Source organism: Triticum urartu, chromosome 7A, assembly GCF_056163025.1.
Source record: "Triticum urartu cultivar PI428250 chromosome 7A, HENAU_Tu73, whole genome shotgun sequence".
NCBI classification, from domain to species: domain Eukaryota; kingdom Viridiplantae; phylum Streptophyta; class Magnoliopsida; order Poales; family Poaceae; genus Triticum; species Triticum urartu.
Window position 1 is genome coordinate 295459356 of NC_141879.1, and position 23563 is coordinate 295482918.

The window sequence follows — 23563 nt, forward strand, 5'->3', positions numbered from 1 at the left end:
TGTGATTCCTTCGGTGCAGCTTGAAATCGGGCACACATGCAAACACTAAGCATTATATCTGGCCTAGATGCACATAAGTACAACAAAGAACCAATCATGGAGCGGTATACCTTATGATCGAAGTCAATACCATTTTCATCAGTGCACAGATGGCCATTTGTGGGCATAGGAATTTTGACGCTTTTGCAATCTTGCATGCCGAATTTCCTCAGTACATCCTTGAGGTATTTCTCCTGAGATATGAATATGCCATTGCGTTGTTGACGAATTTGAAGATCTAAGAAGAATTTCAATTCTCCCACCATAGACATTTGATATTCTTCACTCATCATATAGGCAAATTCATCACTATAATGTTGGTCAGTATAGCCAAAGATAATATCATCAACATATATTTGGCACACAAATAGTTCATCATCATAAGATTTAGTGAGAAGAGTAGGGTCGAGTGAACTGGGTTTGAAGCCTTTCTTCATGAGGAACTCCTTCAAAGTATCGTACCACGCCAGAGGGGCCTGCTTGAGGCCATAGAGGGCCTTATTGAGTTAGAAGACTTTGTCAGGATGCTTTGGATCTTCAAAACCTGGGGGTTGAGCAACATATACTTCTTCCTCAAGATTACCATTGAGGAATGCACTTTTCACATCCATTTGATATAAAGTGATATCATGATGGTTAGCATAAGCAAGTAATATGTGAATAGCCTCAAGTCTAGCAATAGGTCCAAAAGTTTCTTCGAAGTCAATTCCTTCAACCTGTGTGTAGCCTTGAGCTACAAGCCGTGCTTTATTCCTCACCACAAGGCCATTTTCATCTTGCTTGTTCTGGTAGATCCACTTTGTGCCAATGATATTGTGCTTGTGAGGATCTGGACGTTTAACCAGTTCCCAGACGTTGTTGAGCTCGAACTAATGTAATTCTTCTTGCATGGCCTGAATCCACTCAAGCTCCAGAAATGCTTCATCTACCTTAGTGGGCTCTGTGATAGAGACGAAAGCAAAGTGCCCACAAAAGTTAGATAAATGTGAAGCTCTTGAGCGTGTGAGAGGACCTAGAATGTTGATGCTGCTGATGATTTTCTCAATTTGCACTTCATTTGCGACGCGAGGATGAGCGAGTTGACGTTGAGGAATTTGATCAGCATTTTCTTCAGCACCATTTTCCTCAGGTGCACCAGCATGACATTCTTCATGTTCTGGAATAACTTCTTCAGCAGATTCTTTAGTAGGAATGACATCCTCTGTAGCCTTGAGCTTAATAGATTCCTCAGGAGGTATTTCATCTATCATAGGAGGTAGGTGCTCTCTTTGCGAGCCATTAGTCTCATCGAACCGCACATCTATAGTTTCAACAACCTTGTGATGACAGGTGTTGAAGACTTTGTAGGTGTGCGAGTCCTTACCATAACCGAGCATAAAACCTTCATGTGCTTTCGGTGCAAATTTAGAACTGTGATGAGGATCTCTAATCCAACATTTAGCACCGAAGACTTTGAAATAACTCACATTGGGTTTCTTGTCAGTGAGGAGTTCATAGGCAGTCTTCTTGAAGAATTTGTGAAGATATACTCTATTGATGATATGGCATGCGGTATCAATTGCCTCAGGCCAGAAGCGAGGAGGCATCTTGTACTCATCAAGCATGGTGTGGGCCATCTCAACAAGTGTAACACCCACGATGCGGCTATATCTCCCACGTGTCGGAGCACGACTTAGAGGCATAACCGCATAGTAGGCATGTCGCAAGAGGGGTAATCTTTACACATCCCATGTACTGAATATGAAAGGGATAAAGAGTTGGCTTACAATCGCCACTTCACACAATACATAAATATAGCATTACATCATCCAGAATACAATCAAGGTCCGACTACATAACCAAAATAAAGACAACCCCAAATGCATAAGATCCCCGATCGCCCCAACTGGGCTCCACTACTGATCATCTGGAAAGGAAACATAGTAATGTCCTGAATCCTCGTTGAACTCCCACTTGAGTTCGGTCGCATCCCTTGTACTGGCATCATCGGCACCTGCAACTGGTTTTGGAAGTAATCTGTGAGTCACGGGGACTCAGCAATCTCACACCCTCGCGATCAAGTCTATTTAAGCTTATGGGTAGGAAAAGGTAGTGAGGTGGAGATGCAGCAAGCACTAGCATATATGGTGGCTAACTTACGCAAATGAGAGCGAGAAGAGAAGCAAAGCACGGACAAGAAGCTATAAGATCAAGAAGTGATCCTGAAACTACTTACGTTCAAGCATAACACAAGACCGTGTTCTCTTCCCGAACTCCGCCGAAAAGAGACCATAACGGCTACACACGTTGTTGATTCATTTTAATTAAGTTAAGTTTCAAGTTCTCTACAACCGGATATTAACAAATTCCCGTCTGCCCATAACCACGGGCATGGCTTTCGAAAGTTCAAAACCCTGCAGGGGTGTCCCAACTTAGCCCATCACAAGCTCTCACGGTCAACGAAGGATATTCCTTCTCCCAGGACGACCTGATCAGACTCGGAATCCCGGTTACAAGACATTTCGACAATGGTAAAACAAGACCAGCAAAGCCACCTGAATGTGCCGATAAATCCCGATAGGAGCTGCACATATCTCATTCTCAGGGCACACCGAATGGGCAAGACGTCGGGTTGGCATAGACCCTGGTTGCCCAGGGGGCGCCAGACATCGCCCAGTTTGGACCAACACTTAGAGAAGCACTGGCCCGGGGGGGTTAAAATAAAGATGACCCTTGAGTCCGTGAAACCCAAGGGAAAAAGGCTAGGTGGCAAATGGTAAAACCAAGGTTGGGCCTTGCTGGAGGAGTTTTATTCAAGGCGAACTGTCAAGGGGTTCCCATTATAACCCAACCGCGTAAGGAACACAAAATCAAGGAACATAACACCGGTATGAAGGAAACTAGGGCGGCAAGAGTGGAACAAAACACCAGGCATGGGGCCGAGCCTTCCACCCTTTACCAAGTATATAGGTGCATTAAAGTAAACAAGATATAATAATGATATCCCAACAATAAACATGTTCCAACAAGGAACAAACTCCATCTCCACCTGCAACTAGCAACGCTATAAGGGGGGCTGAGCAAAGCGGTAACATAGCCAAACAATGGTTTGCTAGGACAAGGTGGTTAGAGGCTTGACATGGCTATATGGGAGGCATGATATAGCAAGTGGTAGGTATCGCGGCATACCAAAAGAGAGAGCAACTAGCAAGCAAAGATAGAAGTGATTTCGAGGGTATGGTCATCTTGCCTGCAAAGTTTTCCGAGTTGACATAAGCTTGATCCTCGTAAGCGTACTCAACGGGTTCCTCAATCACGTACTCGTCTCCCGGCTCTACCCAAGGCAAGAACACAAGCAATGGAAACACAATCAACCATGGTGCAATGCACAAGCAACATGATGCAAAACATGACATGATATGCGGGATGTGCTATGCAATGCATATGCGTGCTCCAGAAGGAAAAGATTGAACCAGGCCTCAACTTGGCAAACCAAGTGCGCCGCTGGAGGGATGAGTTGATTTCGGTCGAAATCGATATAAAGATCACCGGAATCGGATGCACGGTTTGCAAATGGCAAGCAAAACAATAATGGCACGATTTTGCGATTAACAGCACGATGCCATCTAAAATGCAACAAGAAACTAAGCTACTGCACTCTATCATAGCAACAAAGCACATGGCAGTGATCTACTCAAGATGCTTGACGAAAGATGAACACTGAGCTACGGCTAAATCACACAGGAGCATGTTCAAACAAGCATGGCAAAAGTGCAAAAGATATCAGCTTCACAGACTTAGTGAAAATACTAACATCTCAGGAATTAACATCAGGAAGCGATGTTTAGAGCAAGATATCAACATGCTATTGGAACAGAACATAGCAAACAAAGTCATGGCATGAATCTACTCAAAGCATATAACAAAAGTCCCTTACTGACCATAAGCCAAAAAGGATCAGAAGATATGATGGCGCCCATGTAAACATAGCAAGTTTCGTTAACAGATTCAGACTTAGCAGAAAACTGGACATGACATCAACAGAATTACGAAGGCATCTTTGCAAGCTCGATTCACTCAACACAAGGCATTGCATGACAAGATAAGCATAGCAATAGCAAGAAGACATGTTCATGAAGCTAACCAAAGCAAGAACAAGTTCACAGCATGCATGGATCAACTACAACAACCTTGGCAAAATTGATTAACACGTAAGCAATCTGCCAGGAACATTTTATAGCAAAAGTAGAGCAAGATTGAGTCATGCTAGGGCACTCCATAAATGCAAACAGGGACATGGATGGATAGAGCACAACCATATGCACAAATCATCCTTATTGAACATACTCAAAAGAAGCATGAATCTCACTGTAGCAACATGAATACATGGCATAAAAATAACATCAGGGAAAATGACAGTGAAATTCTAAGTCCCTGAAATCAGCAACATCACGAGAGATACTCTGCATGCTTGTTCTAGTCACCACATTGATCACAAAAAATGCATGGCATACACCCCTGTAAAGATGGCATGACATAGCCCAAAACACCTGTAGATCTCATGCCCAAATGCAGCACACAATAATCATGGCAAAAATGAAAAATGCTCAATAATTGATAAGAATCAGGAACTAACATTTTATAGCACTCTTGCAACAGTCATTAGGGCATCAAGATGGACTCAAACAAACATGGTGCAATGGAACAAAATGAAGAGGACATCCAGATGAACAATTTGATATGCCCACACGCACGAAACGGAGCTACGGTGACAGAGTTACGGCATGATGAAAAGTGCTTTAAAATAATGCAGAAAATGACTTAGAGAAAAAGCAGGGTCAACCCTAGTGGATCTGGATCTGGGCGCGGATTCCGAGGTTCGCCGGAGAGGTGTGCCGGCGAGGTGGAGAGGCGGATCTGGGGCGGCGGAGGCCGGATCCGGCCACGGAGGGCGGCGAGGTCCGCGACGGCGGGCGAGGGAACCGGCGTTGGCGGCGGGGACGGCGCGCCGGCGAGCGCCGCGGTGGTCCGGCGAGGCAGGGGCGGCGGTGGAGGCCGGCGATGCCGCGGGCAGGTGCGAGCCGGGCAGAGGAAGGGCGGCGGGGCACGCGGGCTCTGGGGGGCGGCCGCGGGCCTAGCGGGTCGGCGGTGCGAGGGCGGTGGTGCTGCCACGTGGCGCTACGCGAGTGGTCGGGGCGCGGCGGCGGACGCGTCCGGCGCGGAGAGAGAGTGGTGCTAGGGTTTGCACCGCGAAATTCGGAGGGAGACACAAATATATAGGTAGAGGGAGCTAGGAGAGTCCAAATGAGGTGCGGTTTTCGGCCACGCGATCGTGATCGAATGATCGAGAGGATGGAGGGGGTTTGGATGGGTTATTGGGCCACTTTAGAGGGGTGTTGGGCTGCAACACACACGAGGCCTCTATGGTTCCCCGAACCGTTGGAGTATCAAACGAACTCCAAATGACACAAAACTTGACAGGCGGCCTACCGGTGGTGTACCAAGGCCGCTTGGAAAATCTCAGTCCATTCCGAGAAAGTTTAACACCCACACACAAAAAGAGGCAAAAGGGGATGCCAGAGGACATAGGATTGCCAGATTGCAAAACGGAAAACGGGTAAAATGCTCGATGCATGAGACGAACACGTATGCACATGCGATGCACATGATGACATGATATGAAATGCATGACATGGACAAAATGCAAAACGAAGACAAAACCCAACCACGAAGGGAAACTCACAACACAACTCCAGAAAAGGCAAGAGTCGGAGTACAAATATGGAAAGTTGTATCCGAGGCGGTACAACAAGAGTCATGTTCTTGCGCTCCACGACGCCATTTTGCTGAGGAGTATAAGGAGAAATAACTCATGAGTGATACCAAGTTCATCAAGATAGTCATCAAGTCCAGTGTTCTTGAACTCGGTTCCATTATCACTTCTGATGTGCTTGATCTTCACACCAAAGTTGGTTGAAGCCCTCGAGGAAAATCATTTGAGACTTCCTGCACTTCAGTTTTGTAAGTGATAATACGGACCCATGTATATCGAGAATAATCATCAACAATGACAAAGCCATATAAGGATGCAGCATTAGTAAATGTGGCATAGTGGGTAGGGCCAAAGAGATCCATGTGAAGCAATTCAAATGGTCGAGTAGTAGTCATGATAGTCATCGCTGGATGCTTGGCCTTGGTCATCTTTCCAGCTCACAGGCTCCGCATAAGTGATCCTTGAGGAATTTGACATTTTCAATGCCAATGGCATGCTTCTTCTTCGCGAGCGTGTGCAGATTCCTCATGCCAGCATGACCAAGTCGTCGATGCCATAGCCAGCCTTCTGAAGCTTTTGCAAGTAGACATGTAGCAGGTTGTGGTCCTATAGAGAAATCAACAATATACAAATCTCCTCTCCTAAAGCCTTCGAAGACTTTGGAATTGTCAGTTTCCATGATCACAACACAACGATACTTGCCAAAGACAACCACCATATCAAGATCACAAAGCATTAAGACAGACATGAGGTTGAACCCTAAGGACTCAACAAGCATGACTTTGTCCATGTGTTGATCCTTTGAGATTGCAACCTTACCTAGACCCAATACCTTGCTTTTTCCTTTGTCAGCATAGGTGATGTGCTTCAGATGTGATGGAGATAAAATAGTGTCCATCAATAAGCTCGTGCCACCAGTCATGTGATTTGTACATCCACTATCTAGGACCCACTCAGTGGCTTTGGGTTGATCATCCTGCAGATGAATTAGTGCAACTTACGAACTCATATACTTCAACAATGAAGAATATGACATCAATTTCATCAGACAATAGCACAGATAAAATAGTATGAGGACATGAGAAATGAAAGTTCATTTCTTCATGATTAGCTTGCGTCCTTTCAAGCATATTCAAGTCTCCAGCAAATTCATCAGACGTTTAAGTTCGTCTGGAGACCTGACCCTGCATAAGAGGTTAGTTCTTTTTCTTCACCACCCACATCTGAAGGGGTGGCAAAGAGTTCATCATTGTGCGAGCTCCATAAGAGAAAGGTGGCATAGATGCCAATCCACTTCGTTTCACATAAGAGAAGTTAGGGTAAGCATAAGAGTAAGCAGAGAAATTCTTTGAGGACTTATGAACATAATGATTTGAAGAATAATGCACATATCCATAATCCTTACATCTTCCCTGCGAAACAGACGGGTAGCACGATGATGTTCATATGAGGACTTTGATCCTTTTGAGGAATTTGATCCACGTGAGGAGTTTGGTCCGTATGAGGACTTGGATCCATATGAAGAATTTGGTCCATATGAAGAATTTGATCTGGGGTTCCTATTCTTCACAGGTGACGTCATGATGACATTCACCTGAAGATTTTCAAGGCATCTTTTGGGAACCCAGATTTTCTTCATAGGAGGACCGTTCCTGCAGTTAGTGCCAACATATCTAGCAAATACTTCACCATTCTGATTTTTGAATAGTTTATAATTGGAGTCAAATGACTCATCAGAAGAATATGAAGATTCACACGTAAAACCAGATAAGGTAGATGGATCCACTGAAGGTCCCTTTGCAGCAACCCATGAGGTTTTGGGATACTGCTCAGGTTTCCAGTAGGTCCCATCAGCATTGATTTTCCTTTCAAAGGCAATACCCTCTTTCCTAGGGTTCCTGTTGAGGATCTACTTTTTAAGCACGTCACAAAGAGCCTGATGCCCTTTGAGGCTTTTGTACATGCATGTCATATACAATTCCTTCATCCCTGCATCATCAGTGATACTAGCAATGTCCTCAGATGAGGAATTAGTGATAGCAGAGGCAGTTGAAGAATTTGCAGCAATGGAAGTATTTGAGCATTCAGGTGAAGAATTAGCAGTTTCACGTTCAATGCACTTCAAACATGGAGGAACAAATTCATCCTGAGTAGCGCTGATCTGTTGAGCGAGTAATGAATCATGCTCCTTCTGAAGATCTTTATAACTCACTCTTAACTGCTCAAGGTCTTGCTTTCTTTGAAGAAATTCATAAGAAAGCTTCTCATGATCAGATAGGAGAGTGTTATGATGACCTTGAAGATTGTCAAACTTGGATTGGAGTCTTTGAAGATTTTCAGTCAAGATTTTAGTGCGATCCATTTCCTCACCCAACATATCATCGCTTTTATCTAGCATATTTTGAACCCTTTCAAGAGCCTTTTGTAGTTTCACAGCAATCTTAGCAAGTTTAGAGTAGTTGGGCTTGAGGTTTTCATCAGATTCATCCTCACTAGATTCAGAGGAGGGATATTTGAGTACCTTTGAGCCTTTTGCCATGAAGCAATAGGTGGGAGTGTAGTCCTCGCCGTCGTCATCAGTAGTGTTGGGGAGGTCCATTTCTTCAGAGTTGAAGATAGACTTGCTGACGCAAGCAGTTGCGAGGGCTAGGCTCGCCACACCATAGTCTGACTCCTCAGATTCCTCCTCTTCCTCATTTTCTTCGGATTCAGCCTCAGAGTCCATTTCCTTGCCGATGAATGCTCGAGCCTTCTTGGAGCTTCTCTTCTTGTGAGATGAGGACTTTGAGGGTCTTGATGATGAAGACTTTGAAGATTTCTTCTTCTTCTTTGAATCATCAGAACTGTAATCCTTGTACTTCTTCTTCTTCTTTGATTCCTTTTCCCACTGAGGACAATCTTGAATGTAGTGTCCAGGTTTTTTGCACTTATGGCAGAGTCTCTTCTTGTAATCATGGGATGAGGAATCTGATCTCAAGTCATCAGCTCTTGAGGATTTACCAAAACGGCCACGTTTTGAGAACTTTTGGAACTTCCTCACGAGCATTGCTAGCTCCTGGCTCAGTTCTTCAGGGTCACCAAGGTTGCTGTCAGAATCTTCACCATCAGATTCGGATACCGCCTTGGCCTTCAGAGCCCGTGATCTACCATAGCTTGGTCCATAGAGATCTCTCTTGTCAACAAGCTGAAATTCATGAGTGTTTAGTCTCTTGAGGATATCAGCGGGATCAAGTGACTTATAGTCTCCATGTTCTTGTATCATCAATGCCAAGGTATCGAATGAGGAATCAAATGATCTCAGCAATTTCTTCACCATCTCATGGTCGGTGATATCGGCGGCACCAAGTGCTTGAAGCTCATTTGAGATGTCAGTGAGGCGATCGGAGGTTTGCTGAACATTTTCATTGTCGAGTCTTTCGAAGTGGTTGAAGAGATTTCGAAGAACGTCAACTCGAGAGTCATGCTGTGTTGAGACTCCCTCATTGACCTTAGAGAGCCTGTCCTAGATAAGCTTGGTTGTCTCCAAAGCACTTACTCTGCCATACTGTCCTTTGCTCAGATGGACACATATGATATTCTTCGCTTGAGAATCGAGTTGCTTGAATCTCTTCACATCAGCAGCATTGATGGTGGGAGTGACAGAGGGAACACCATTCTCCACAACGTACCAGAGATCGTTATCAATTGCCTCAAGATGCATGTGCATCTTATTCTTCCAGTAGGGGTAGTCCGTCCCATCGAAGGTAGGACACCCAACAAAAACCTTGATCATACCTACGGTCGACATAACTAGAGCTCTAGGTGGTTAAACAAAAATCACACAGAACAAGGGAGAACCTGGCTCTGATACCAATTGAAAGTGCGTTATATAAAGTAGAGGGGGTGAATAGGCGATTTTTATGAATTCTTCACTGAGGAATTTCAGGGTGAGGAAATTCCTTAGCGGAGAACTAGTTGCAGCGGAATAAGTACTCAGAAGTACACATAACGGAACACAAGCATGGTCATCATGATGAAATGAAGACAAGCACAGAGTACGGAAAGCGTAAACATGGGATGACACGGGATGAAGACAAAAAGACTGAAGAAATTGAACTGAGAAAGTGAGAAAGTCTTCAGTCAAAGTCTTCAAACAGATATGAACAAGCACTCAACACATAAATGAGGAAAATGAAGGGTTGAGGAAATGGAACCAGGTAGCTTGGTGAAGACAATGATTTGGTAGACCAGTTCCAACTGTTGTGACAGTTGTACATCTGGTTAGGGCGGCTAGATATTTAAACCTGAGGACACCCAGTCCCGGACACCCAGTCCTGAACACGCAGTTCAGAACACTCAGTCCTCACCATATTCCCCTTGAGCTAAGTCACACAGACCTCACCCAATCACTCGTGGTAAGTCTTCAGGTGACTTCCGAACCTTCACAGACTCGGTCACTCGGCGATCCACAATTCCTCTTGGATTCTCTAGACCATGACGCCTAACCGTCTGGAAGATGCACAGTCTTCAAAGGTAACAAGCGTCAGATCCACGCAGGATCAATCTCTTCAATGATGCTCAATCACTTGGGGTTTGTAGGTGTTTGGGTTTGGGTTTTCCTCACTTGATGATTTTCACTCAAAGTCCTTGTAACATCCCAAATTTTCAATTTGGAATGTTTTACAATTATTAGTTAAGCATCTATGCATATTATTTGAAATTGTGTGGCATTTGGAATTTTTAGAGGCATTTGAGTTTTGTTTGAATTGGGTTCAACTTGGCATTTGAAAATTTACTTCAAATATCCTTGACAAATACTTGATCAAAAGTATGAGAGGAGCTAACATGACACTCCAAAAATGTCGGAAGAAAAATATGGCCAAAAGGTTTGAATTCAAATTTGAATTTTATTTGGGATTTCCAGGAAATGTTTTTTTAGTTTGTGTTTTGCATCTGGAAAAATGTCCATGTTGTAGGATTATTTCCCCTGAGAATTTTGGTATATATATGTCATATATAAAAATACTATAGTTTTCTCTATATTTAGTTTTCTCTCTCTGTGGTTATTAATAAAAAGGAAAAGCCCCCCCCCGAGCTGGCCAGGACGATGGCCCAGCCAACGAGGCCGCAGCCCAGCCAGCGCTGAGCCGCCAGCCCGGCATAGCGCCCGCACCCGAATCCTCTCCCGACCGGTCGCCCGATCCCTCTTCCCTCTCTCTCTCACTGACGCGCCGACCCCACCCGTCTCTTTCCCCTCGCACACGACACGCCACACCGGAGCACGCGTAGAGCGCGCCCGACACCGCGATCTTCTCGGGATCGCGATCCCGCGTCGCCCCCTCCTCCAAGACTTCGCCCTATATAAACCCCTCGGCCTCCTCTCTCGATCCCCCTAAAACCCTAAGCTCAAAATCACCCGTAGCTCGTGCCCTCGTCGAACACATCTCGTCACCGCCGCCTCGGTTCACCGCTACTCCCGACGTCGTGAGTACCTCCCTTGCCCTCCCAGCATCTTCACCCGAACCGCCACCTCCTCCCGCACCTCTTTGACATTCTCTCTTCGACCAGGGTTCGCCAGAGCCGCCACCTTGAGCATCACCGCCCGTCGCTGGAGTTGGAGCTCACCAGGAGCTCTATCGAGCTCGTGCCGCTCGCTACCATCACCCTCGGTCGCCGCTGAGATCACCACCGCCTCCGCAACACTCCTCCGCCTCGCCCCGACGTCTCCGCCGTCGCCCCGGACCACCAGAGTCGCTGCGTCGTCGCTGCCTGAGCCGCAATCGTCCCTCGTCGCCGTCGAGTTTGCTGTAAGCCGCCGGAACTCCCCTCCACCGTTCGATCTGCAGTCTACGGTGTAGATTAGAAGTAGTGAAGGGTTAGTTTTTTTTTATTAGATCAGTTTTAGTTTGGTTTTATTCCAGTTTAGTTCCTGGTTTAGTTAGACTGGCCCGATCGTTTTTTTATTATTAACCCGTACGCGTATTAGCCTATTCAACGCATGCACACTTTTTTAGTTTTAGAACGCTCACTGTTTCGGCCCGTTAGTACCCTAGTTGTTTTAGTTTTATTTTTTTCATTTATGTTTTTAACAGAATAGTTCCAATCTTGAAAAGTCTATATCTTTTAGGTTGTTTAATATTTTTAGTTGATTCTTTTTTTGTTAGTTTACAAATTTCCTATAGTTTCTGTAGAAAATAGATTCGGCCATTTTAAATTTTTTTCTTGCTAGTTGTTGGTTTGGAGTTCTTCGAGTTTTCTTGGGTTTTGGTTTGAGTGCTTGTGTAATTACCTTTAGCTTGCTGTTATGATATTTAGTGGAATATTTATTTGTGCTATTGTTTGACTCGATAGAATTTCCAGAGAGCGAAGCTTGCTATCTAGAGTCACTAGCGTTTGAAGACCGTCAGCCAGGCAAGTCATTTGATCATGTTTTACAATACCTATGATTTTGTAGCATTAGAATTATTCCTCCCCACCATGCATGCAGTACGAGAATTTTAAGTTATGTCTTGAGTAGTATCATGAGGTAGGATGAACCCAATTCCCCTTGTTACTATTGCCCGGGACGATGTAGTTTATTTTGCTATGCTTGTAGACGGGGTTGGTTGAGAGATTCATAAGGGAGATGTGAGAGTCAAGATGATGACAACGCCATGACTTCAAGCTCAAGATGGACTTCAAATTCACTACTGGGTGGAGGACGGTTGACGGGCACCCTGGAGGAACCAGCGAATGGCCGGGATGCATGGAGAAGCGCCATGACATCTTGCGGAAAGCTTCACCCAGCCACGAAGAGACAGATGGATACCCCTTAACCGGAAGCTTACCTATGCAGCCGCAAGCCATTATGGGCTCTGGCTGGGTTGACTTTAGGCGTGACTCTGGACGGACGGTGCCAGCAGATGTAGAAGAACGGTAGGACATGGATGGGCACCGGAAGTGCCCAGAGAAACTCTATGAAAGACCCTGTTTCGTTTGTCCCGTCTTCAAACACCATGCAGTGCGAGGACATAAAGGAGGAAACAAATCTTGCGGTTAAAGTGCACAAGACTCTGCAGAGTAACAACCTAATCGATTAGCCGTGTCCTCGGTTACGGACATTTGAGCCTCTGGATTTGGAGTATTTCGGAAATCTCAACACCGAACAAATAAATTAATTTGAGGGGTTAATTAATAATTGGGAATGAGACATTGCTTGGCGGAACCATCTCAATAACTACCAACATTTTGTAGTAATTGCAAGCAAGACCTTTGTTGTAGGGAAAAACTGGCTTTTTCACAAAAATATAAAACTTAGAGCCCCACAGCCAAATTGCATATAGTGTTAGTATTATTATTTGTTGTTTCTCTATGACTTGCCGGAATATTCAAAATGCTGACCTACATGGTTGCAACGTCTTATGTTGCAGAGGAGTTTTCCGACCAGGAGTGAGGCTACGATCTATGCTTGGCGATTGCCCTATGGAGTCGGATGGACTTGCTATTCGTCTACGCTTCCGCAACTTTATTTAGTTTATTTCTCATGAGTTGGCCTTCGGCCGAATTTATTATGATGTAATAAAGACTCGATATGAGAATCATGTAATAAACTCAGGTGTGATTGAACTTTGAATCTTTTCATCAATGTACTGTGTGTGCCAGCATGATATTGGGATGGTACAGCTACAGAGAGACTTGACCGATTTTGGGTCGGGTCATTACAGAGATGGTGTTCAGAGCACACGCTGACCGTAGGACATAACCCCTAGGATCGGAAAGCCATAGGAAGAAACTATTTTATTTTATGTCCTTATCATTCCGTAATTCTCCCCTGTTCATTTCTGACTTCCCTCCGATTTCAACATTCTAGATGGCCGTCAAGTTCATCCCAGTTCAGCTCCCGGAGTTTTGCCAGCCAGATGAGACAATGCTTTTCGGCAGGAGGCTAGTCCAGATCATCAAGGAATTGAAGATTGCTCTGTCGTCTATCACTGGGACCCCTATCATGGCATTTCTAGAAGACCCTCGCTATAGGATTAAGGTACACATACCAGGGAGGACTTTCGGAAGTATCTCGGCGCCCGTTGACTTTAGGTTCACTGCTCCCACTTGGATCCTCGGGAGAGACATGGCAGTTCATACTGCACTTGGACGCATCCAGGAGGAATACAGGGTCGAGCTCGTTGGATCAGACCACACCATGATTTCTTGCAGGACTGTAGATGGAGAGCTCATCCGCACTATTGATGACGACTCCGTTCGCTCATATGCCCAAGACTTGGAGGCTCACATCAGGGCTCTAGAGATTCAGATGCGCAGGAGCTTGAAGACGGTCCAAAAGTTGCATCTTCATGAAATGGAATTGGAAGATGCAGCACGTGAAGCCCACTATGAGCATGAAGAAGAAGTCAAGGATTTTATGGATAGACTCGAGGACCGGGAGAAATATATTGCCACACTGGAGGAGAAGATGGATCTGGGAGAAGACCTTTTTCTGAGTGGAGATGATGGACCCCTCGTGAGCAATGACGAGGATTATGAAGAGAGCTCCACCGAAGGAAACCGCAAGAGGAGGCGCCGCACCAGAGGACGACGCACCAGAGGACGCAAGGATAATTGATGAAGACATTTAGTCGACCGCCATGTTATTTTATTTTTCGTTGATTAGTTAGGCCGTTATTTTCGATTAGTCGTGAGATTTTGTAATCCGATATTGAACCCTGTTTGAGATGAATGAATAGATGATTGGTGTGATTATGTTTGTGCATTCATTTGGGTAGTGCTATTTTCTCATTAGACCCTTGTTCTATTATAATTTCTCATCCACTCCATAACACCGGATGCCTCCGAGACGTGACCCCGGTTTCACTTTCCCGCCGGAGCTCACCCAGCTGATTCAACAGCAGAATGCCTTAATGCAAATTCTCATCCAAAACCAAGGCAACAACAACAACGATCCACCGCCACCACCCCCTGTCGTTAACCTGACCCGGTTCCTAAGGCTGAATCCGCTGGTGTTCTCAAGTAGCACCGAGCCGATTGTAGATGATGATTGGCTCCGCAAGATCGGAAGGGATCTAGCAACTGCTGGATGCATAGATGCTGAGAAGGTGTGTTTTGCCACACATCAACTGAATGGACCTGCAGCCTCTTGGTGGGAGAACTACACCGCCACTTATCCGGTCGCCACCATGACATGGGATCAGTTCCAGCAGGCTTTCCGCACCGCTCATGTCTCAGCTGGAGCCATGAGTCTGAAGAAGCATGAGTTCCGCAACTTACGCCAGGGGAACCGTACTGTGGGGCAGTATGTGGATGAGTTCAGCAAATTATCTCGCTATGCCCCAGATGATGTGGCCACAGATGCCGCAAAATAGGAGAAGTTTCTTGAGGGACTCAATGATGAGCTGGGAATGCAGCTAATGGTGGCTACCTTCAACAACTACCAGGAGCTGGTAGACAAGGCCACTATACTTGAAGGCAAGCAGCAGCAGATTGAAAGCCGCAAGCGGAAATATGGCTAGGGAAAGTACAACTCCGGAGCTCAGCAGAAGCCCCGCTATGCCCCATACTCGGGAGGACATACCCATCACACCCATGGAGGACATAATCATGGAGACATGACCATGGAGGGAATGGGAACAATCGCAACCACGACAATAACTCCAAGTCAGGCAATGGAGGCAATGGAAACCAGCACCGTCCTGCTCCGGCTCAGAAGGATCTGAGTCATATCACCTGTTTCAAGTGCCAGAAGACAGGACACTATGCCACCGATTGTCTGGAGGCCAAGCAGAGGAATGGAAACCGCAACGGCAATGGAAGCTCAGCAAAGAAGCCCAACCCTTTTCCTCGTGCTCAGGTGAATCACATTGACGTGCAGGATGTCTATGATCAGCCAGACACTATGGTTGGTAAGTTTTTATTAAATTCACGTCCAGTATTGGTACTCTTTGATTCCGGTGCAGCGCACTCATTCATATCAAGGGTAGTTGTGGAAAAGTATGGGTTGCCCACTAGGACCCTTAGAACCCCACTCTAGGTCACTTCCCCAGGAGGAGAGATGATGGCAGGCTTAGGCTCTCATTCAACCCTCAGCATCGGAAATCATGATTTTCTCGTAGACCTCATAGTATTAGAATCCCAGGGATTGGACGTGATCCTAGGCATGGACTGGTTGACGAAGTTTGAAGGGAACATCGACTGTGCCCGCAAGACGATTTTGCTCACCACCCCGAAGCAGAAGAGGATCAAGTATGTATACAGACGCACACCGATGAAGAAGCAGGTGAATTACCTCACGGGAGTGGTTCAGGAGGAAGTGCCTGTAGTACAAGATTTTTCGGATGTATTTCCGGAGGAATTACCAGGAATGCCACCGGACAGAGAAATAGAATTTTTGATCGAGTTATTACCTGGCACAGCCCCAATATCCAAGAGACCTTATCGGATGCCCCCGAATGATTTGGAAGAGATCAAGCAGCAGATCAAGGAATTATTGGAGAAAGGATATATTCTCCCAAGTTTGTCACCTTGGGGAGCCCCAGTTCTTTTGGTAGAGAAGAAGGATGGAACCCTGAGAATGGTTGTAGATTATCATTCATTGAACGACATGACCATCAAGAATAAGTACCCTCTGCCGATGATTAATGATTTATTTGATCAGCTAGTCGGAGCCGAAGTATTTTCCAAGATCGATCTTCGATCAGGGTATCATCAGCTGAAGATTCGTGAACATGATATACCCAAAACAGCTTTCACAAACAAGTATGGTTTATATGAGTATACCATCATGTCATTCGGATTGACTAATGCCCCTGCATATTTCATGAGCATGATGAACAAGGTATTTATGGAATATCTGGACAAGCTTGTCGTGGTGTTCATCGATGAAATATTGGTTTTCTCCAAGAGCGAGGAAGAGCACAAGGAACATCTGCGTCTAGTTCTGGAGAAACTCCGAGAACATTAGTTATATGCCAAATTCAACAAATGTGAATTTTGGTTAAAGGAAGTCGGATTCCTCGGACATGTTATTTCAGGAGAAGGAATAGCAGTTGACCCCACCAAGGTTGAATCGGTCACCAACTGGCAATCCCCCACCTCAGTCAAGGAGATCCGCAGTTTTCTCGGACTTGCAGGATATTATCAGAGATTTATTGATAATTTCTCCGAGATTGCTAAGCCCATGACGGAGCTGTTGAAGAAGGAAAGTAAGTATGTTTGGACCGAGGATTGTGAAGCCAGTTTTTAGGAGCTGAAGAAACGTCTGGTTACAGCCCCAGTGCTCATTTTGTTGGACATACACAAGGATTACCAGGTATATTGTGATGCTTCTCGTCAAGGACTCGGAGGAGTGCTCATGCAGGAAGGAAAAGTTGTAGCTTATACCTCCAGACAGCTACGACCTCACGAGATGAATTATGCCACACACGATTTGGAGTTAGCAGTCGTATCGCACGCGCTCAAGACATGGAGACATTTCCTTATCGGAAATAGTTGTGATGTTTACACGGATCATAAGAGCTTGAAGTACATTTTCACGCAGAAGGAGTTGAACCTCAGACAGAGGAGATGGCTTGAATTGATCAAGGACTATGACATGAGATTGCATTATCACCCAGGGAAGGCAAATGTTGTAGCAGATGCCTTGAGCCGTAAAAGCTATGTGAACACCCTCATAGTTGGAGGATTACCTCAGGAATTAGCCGAAGATCTCAGAGATCTCTGACTGGAGATAGTACCAAGAGGATTTGTCGCCACCTTGGATATACAGTCCACTCTGACCGAAAGAATCCGTGAAGCACAGAAGACGGACATAGAAATTGCAAAGATAAAGGAAAAAGATGAGTAACGGAAAGGCTAAAGGTTTTCGTGAGGATGAACACGTAACTTTATGGTTTGAGGATAGTATCTATGTGCCCAATGAACCAGAGGTCAGGAAGTTAATTCTTCAGGAAGCCCATGATTCACCATACTCAATTCACCCAGGCAACACCAAGATGTATCTGGATTTGAAAGAAAGTTTCTGGTGGACAGGTATCAAGAAGGATATTGCCGAGTACGTAGTAGTATGCGATGTTTGTCAGCGAGTAAAGGCGGAACATTAGAAGCCGGCAGGGTTACTTCAACCACTGCCGATTCCCGAGTGGAAATGGGAAAAACTTCGAATGGAATTTATCATAGGATTACCCAGGACCCGTTCAGGTTATGATTCTATCTGGGTAGTAGTTGATCGCTTGACCAAGGTAGCTCATTTCATTCCCGTGAAGACTACATATACCAGCGCTAAGTTAGCCAAGATATACATGACCAGGATCGTATGTCTGCATGGAGTTTCGAGGAGTATCGTGTCAGATAGAGGAACATAATTTACCTCAAAGTTTTGGAATCAGTTGCATGAAACTTTGGGTACGAGGCTGGAGTTCAGTATAGCTTTTCATCTGTAGACAGATGGACAGACCAAGAGAGTCAACCAGATTCTGGAGGACATGTTGAGAGCCTGTGCGCTAGACTACGGGTCTAGCTGGGATGACAATTTGCCATACGCAGAGTTCTCGTACAACAACAGCTATCAGACCAGTCTGAAGATGCCCCTTTTGAAGCTCTATACGGAAGGAGGTGCAGAACACCATTGCTGTGGGATGGTGTTGGAGACCGAAAACTTTTTGGTCCCAACCTTATCAGAGATTCTGAAGAGAAGGTCAAGCTGATTCAAGACTGACTTAAGATAGCCCAGTCGAGATAGAAGAGTTATGCTGACAGTAAACGCAAGGAGATAACGTATGAAGTTGGAGACCGAGCATATCTCCGTGTGTCCCCACTTCGAGGAATTAAGAGGTTTGGTGTTAAAGTAAAATTAGCACCCAGGTTCATTGGCCCCTACAAAATCCTCGAACGCAGAGGAGAAGTGGCATATAAGCTGGAATTGCCAGAAGGATTGTCAGGAGTTCACGATGTCTTTCACGTATCCCAGCTGAAGAAATGCCATGCCGAGATGGCCGATATTCCTTTGAGAGACACAGTGCCCCTAGAGGCCATACAGCTTGACAGTGATCTGACTTATGAGGAGAAACCCGTCAGAATTCTCGAGACTACGAACAGAGTTACCCGCAGCAAGATCATCAAGTTTTGCAAGGTTCTGTGGAGCCACCACTCCGAGGAGGAAGCCACCTGGGAGCGAGAAGAAGATCTCCGCCGAGACCACCCGCACCTATTTGCTAGCCAACCCGAATCTCGAGGGAGAGATTCATCTTAAGGTGGGTAGGTTTGTAACATCCCAAATTTTCAATTTGGAATGTTTTACAATTATTAGTTAAGCATCTATGCATATTGTTTGAAATTGTGTGGCATTTGGAATTTTCAGAGGCATTTGAGTTTTGTTTGAATTGGATTCAACTTGGCATTTGAAAATTTACTTCAAATATCCCTGACAAATACTTGATCAAAAGTATGAGAGGAGCTAACATGACACTCCAAAAATGACAGAAGAAAAATATGGCCAAAAGGTTTGAATTTGAATTTGAATTTTATTTGGGATTTCCAGGAAATGTTTTTTTTAGTTTGTGTGTCCACGTTGTAGGATTATTTCCCCTGAGAATTTCGGTATACATATGTCATATATAAAAATACTATAGTTTTCTCTATATTTAGTTTTCTCTCTATGTGGTTATTCAAAAAAAAGGAAAAGCCCCCCCGAGCTGGCCAGGCCTACGGCCCAGCCAGCGCCAAGCCGCCAGCCCAGCATAGCGCCCGCACTCGAATCCTCTCCCGACCGATTGTCCGATCCCTCTTCCCTCTCTCTCTCACTGACGCGCCGACCCCAACCGTCTCTTTCCCCTCGCACACGACACGCCACACCGGAGCACGCGTAGAGCGCGCCCGACACCGCGATCTTCTCGGGATCGCGATCCCGCGTCGCCCCCTCCTCCGAGACTTTGCCCTATATAAACCCCTCGGCCTCCTCTCTCGATCCCCCTAAAACCCGAAGCTCAAAACCACCCGTAGCTCGCGTCCTCGCCGAACGCATCTCGCCGCTGCCGCCTTGGTTCGCCGCCACTCCCAACATCGTGAGTACCCCCCCTGCCCTCCCAGCATCTTCACCCGAACCGCCACCTCCTCCCGCACCTCTTTGACATACTCTCTTCGCCCAGGGATCGTCGGAGCCGCCGCCTTGAGCATCACCGCCCGTCGCTGGAGTTGGAGCTCACCAGGAGCTCTGTCGAGCTCGTGCCGCTCGCTACCGTCACCCTCGGTCACCGCTGAGATCACCACCGCCTCCACAACACTCCTCTGCCTCGCCCCGACATCTCCGCCGTCGCCCCGGACCACCGGAGCCCCTGCATCGTCACGGCCCGAGCCGCCATCGTCCGTCGTCGCCGTCGAGTTCGTTGTAAGCCGCCGGAACTCCCCTCCATCGTTCGATCTGCAGTCTACGGCGTAGATTAGAATTAGTGAAGGGTTAGTTTTTTTTGATTAGATTGGTTTTAGTTTGGTTTTATTCTGATTTAGTTCCTGGTTTAGTTAGACCGGCCCGATCGGTTTTTTTATTATTAACCCGTACGTGTATTAGCCTATTCAACGCATGCGTGCTTTTTTAGTTTCAATATGCTCACTGTTTCGGCCCGTTAGCGCCCTAGTTGTTTTAGTTTTATTTTTTTCGTTTCTGTTTTTAACAGAATAGTTCCAATCTTGAAAAGTCTATATCTTTTAGGTTGTTTAATATTTTTAGTTGATTCTTTTTTTGTTAGTTTACAAATTTCCTATAGTTTCTGTAGAAAATAGACTCGGCCATGTTTAATTTTTTTTTCTTGCTAGTTGTTTTTTTGGAGTTCTTCGAGTTTTCTTGGGTTTTGGTTTGAGTGCTTGTGTAATTTCCTTTAGCTTGCTGTTATGATATTTAGTGGAATATTTATTTGTGCTATTGTTTGACTCGATAGAATTTCCGGAGTGCGAAGCTTGCTATCTTGAGTCACTAGCCTTTGAAGACCGTCAGCCAGGCAAGTCATTTGATCATGTTTTACAATACCTATGATTTTGTTGCATTAGAATTATTCCTGCCCATCATGCATGCAGTAGGAGAATTTTAAGTTATGTCTTGAGTAGTATCCTGAGGTAGGACGAACCCAATTCCCCTTGTTACTATTGCCCGTGACGATGTAGTTTATTTTGCTATGCTTGTAGACGGGGTTGGTTGAGAGATTCATAAGGGAGATGTGAGAGTCAAGATGATGACAACCCCATGACTTCAAGCTCAAGATGGACTTCAAATTCACTACTGGGTGGAGGACGGTTGACGGGCACCCTGGAGGAACAAGCGGATGGCCGGGATGCATGGAGAAGTGCCATGTCATCTTGCGGAAAGCTTCACCCAGCCACGAAGAGACGGATGGATACCCCTTGACCGGAAGCTTATAGGTGGGGTCAGGTCAACGGACACATCAACAAGTCAACCATGACGCGTGGGTCCTGCTGGATTATAAGCTAATTTAAACAAAAATAAACCGAAGTTAATTAGGTGCGGGGCCCAGCTGTCGGTGTCACTGAAAGGGTTAATTAGCGGCGCCATTAGCCGCTAATGACGCTGCCACGTCGATACGGCCGGAATTCAGCCGCCGGCGAGGTCAATGACGGCAGAACGGCTCGGGTTTCACCCTCCGGCGACCAAACGCCGCACGGAGGGGCTCTGTGGGTTCCTGGCGCTCATGCGCATCCGGCGGAGGCGACGGGAGGTTGCGGGGGCGGCGGAGCTCGCCGGAGCGAGGCTCGCGGCGGCGGCCGGAGTTCGGTGGCATGCGGCAGAGGGGCTAGAGGGCGCGGAAGGGCAGGGGAGTAGGGGGAACGACGGCGGGGCTCACAGGGGACCGGCGGGCTCGTCGGGGAGCTCGGGGAAGGCTGGAGTCGGCGGGGCGGTGAGGACGATCTCCGGCGGCCGGAGATGAAGACGACGGCGCCGAGGATGAAGCGGAGCTCGCCCGGTTGCTTTGCTCGGTGAGGAGGGAGAAGGGGTCGCGGCGGAGCTGGGAAGCGTGTCGGGGAGGTGCGGCAGTGGCCGAGGCCACGGTGGTGTGGACGGCGGCGACGGCGATTTCGGCCGCGAGAGAGAGGGCGAGGGGGAAGAGAGGAGAGAACTAGGGAAGTGAGAGAGGCCAGGGGGCTCGGTGGAGCTCTCGGGGGTGGACAACACCGAGGAGGGAGATGAGGCAGCAAGCAGCTGCCTGGCGGGCATGCATGCTCGCCGTGATCACTTTCGCCGCTGCCTCCTGGCGAGGGAGACGACTGGCAACGGCCAGTTGGGCCGGGCCATTGCTGGGCCGGGGTGGGGCGCCAGGTAAGTCAGGTAAAAGTTTTCTTATTTCCTGTTTTCTTTTCTATTTTCTGACCTTTGTTTTGATTTAATAAAGATACCAAATCATTTTATTTAATTCTGACAATTTTTGCAGGGCCTAAGGGATTATTCCAAAGCCCCTCACCAAAATTCAGAATTATTGGACAATATTTTATATATATAAAAATATTTATCCAACGCAAATAATTACTGGATTAATTCCAAATGGCCAAAATAAATATTTATGAGCTCCAAAAATATTGGCTTGAATTTTACCTCTGCCCAATATTTTCAGAGAGAGACATGAACATTTTCTTGGACCCTTTTGGAGCAATTTTTATCTGGGTCATTTCCAAAAATGATTTCTGAGGGTTTTACAAATCCCCATTTCAAATTTAAATGAAATTTAAACGTGATGCACACGTGACTAGCTAGCCTAGGTCATACCAGAACTAGGGATGTGACAACTCGCCCCCACTCGGAAGAATCTCGTCCCGAGATTCAGGAGTCGGCGGGAAGAAAGCGGGGTACTCAAGTCGAAGACGATCTTCACGCTCCCAAGTAGCTTCTCTCTCGGAATGATGAGACCACTGAACCTTGAGAAACTTGATGTTATGACGTCGGGTGACACGCTCTGCTTGATCAAGGATGCAAACAGGGTACTCTCGATAAGTGAGGTTATCTTGGAGATCAAGCGTTTCGTCGTCCACTCCGCGGATGGGATCCGAGAAGCAATGCCTGAGTTGAGAGACGTGGAAGACATCATGTACTCGAGAAAGATGTGGGGGTAGTTCCAACTGGTAGGCAACCTCTCCTCGTTTAGCAAGAATGCGAAAAGGACCAATGTAACGAGGAGCCAACTTGCCTTTGATACCGAAACGATGGGTACACTTCAAGGGAGTAACCCGAAGATAAACCTTGTCGCCAACTTCATAAGCCACTTCCTTATGACGACGGTCATACTGGCTCTTTTGACGAGATTGGGCTATTTTCAAATTCTCACGAATGACGCGAACTTGCTCTTCTGCCTCCTAGATCATATCCGGTCCAAAGAATTGTCTTTCACCGGTTTCTAACCAGTTCAAAGGTGTTCGACATCTTCGTCCATACAGAATCCCAAAAGGAGCTTTCTTGAGGCTGGATTGGTAGCTATTGTTATAAGCAAACTCGGCGAAGGGAAGACACTTCTCCCAATCCAAACCGAATGAGATAACACAAGCTCTAAGCATGTCTTCAAGAATCTGGTTGACCCTTTCCACCTGACCACTTGATTGAGGGTGGAAAGCGGTACTGAAGGAAAGATGGGTGCCCATGGTAGTTTGGAAATTCTCCCAGAAATGAGAAGTGAAAAGACTACCATGGTCTGAATTGATCTCTAGTGGAACGCCATGAAGTGATACTATTTGAGAAATATATAAGTCAGCGAGCTGACTAGCAGTGATACTCTCTCGAACGGGTAGGAAGTGAGTCACTTTGGAAAGACGATC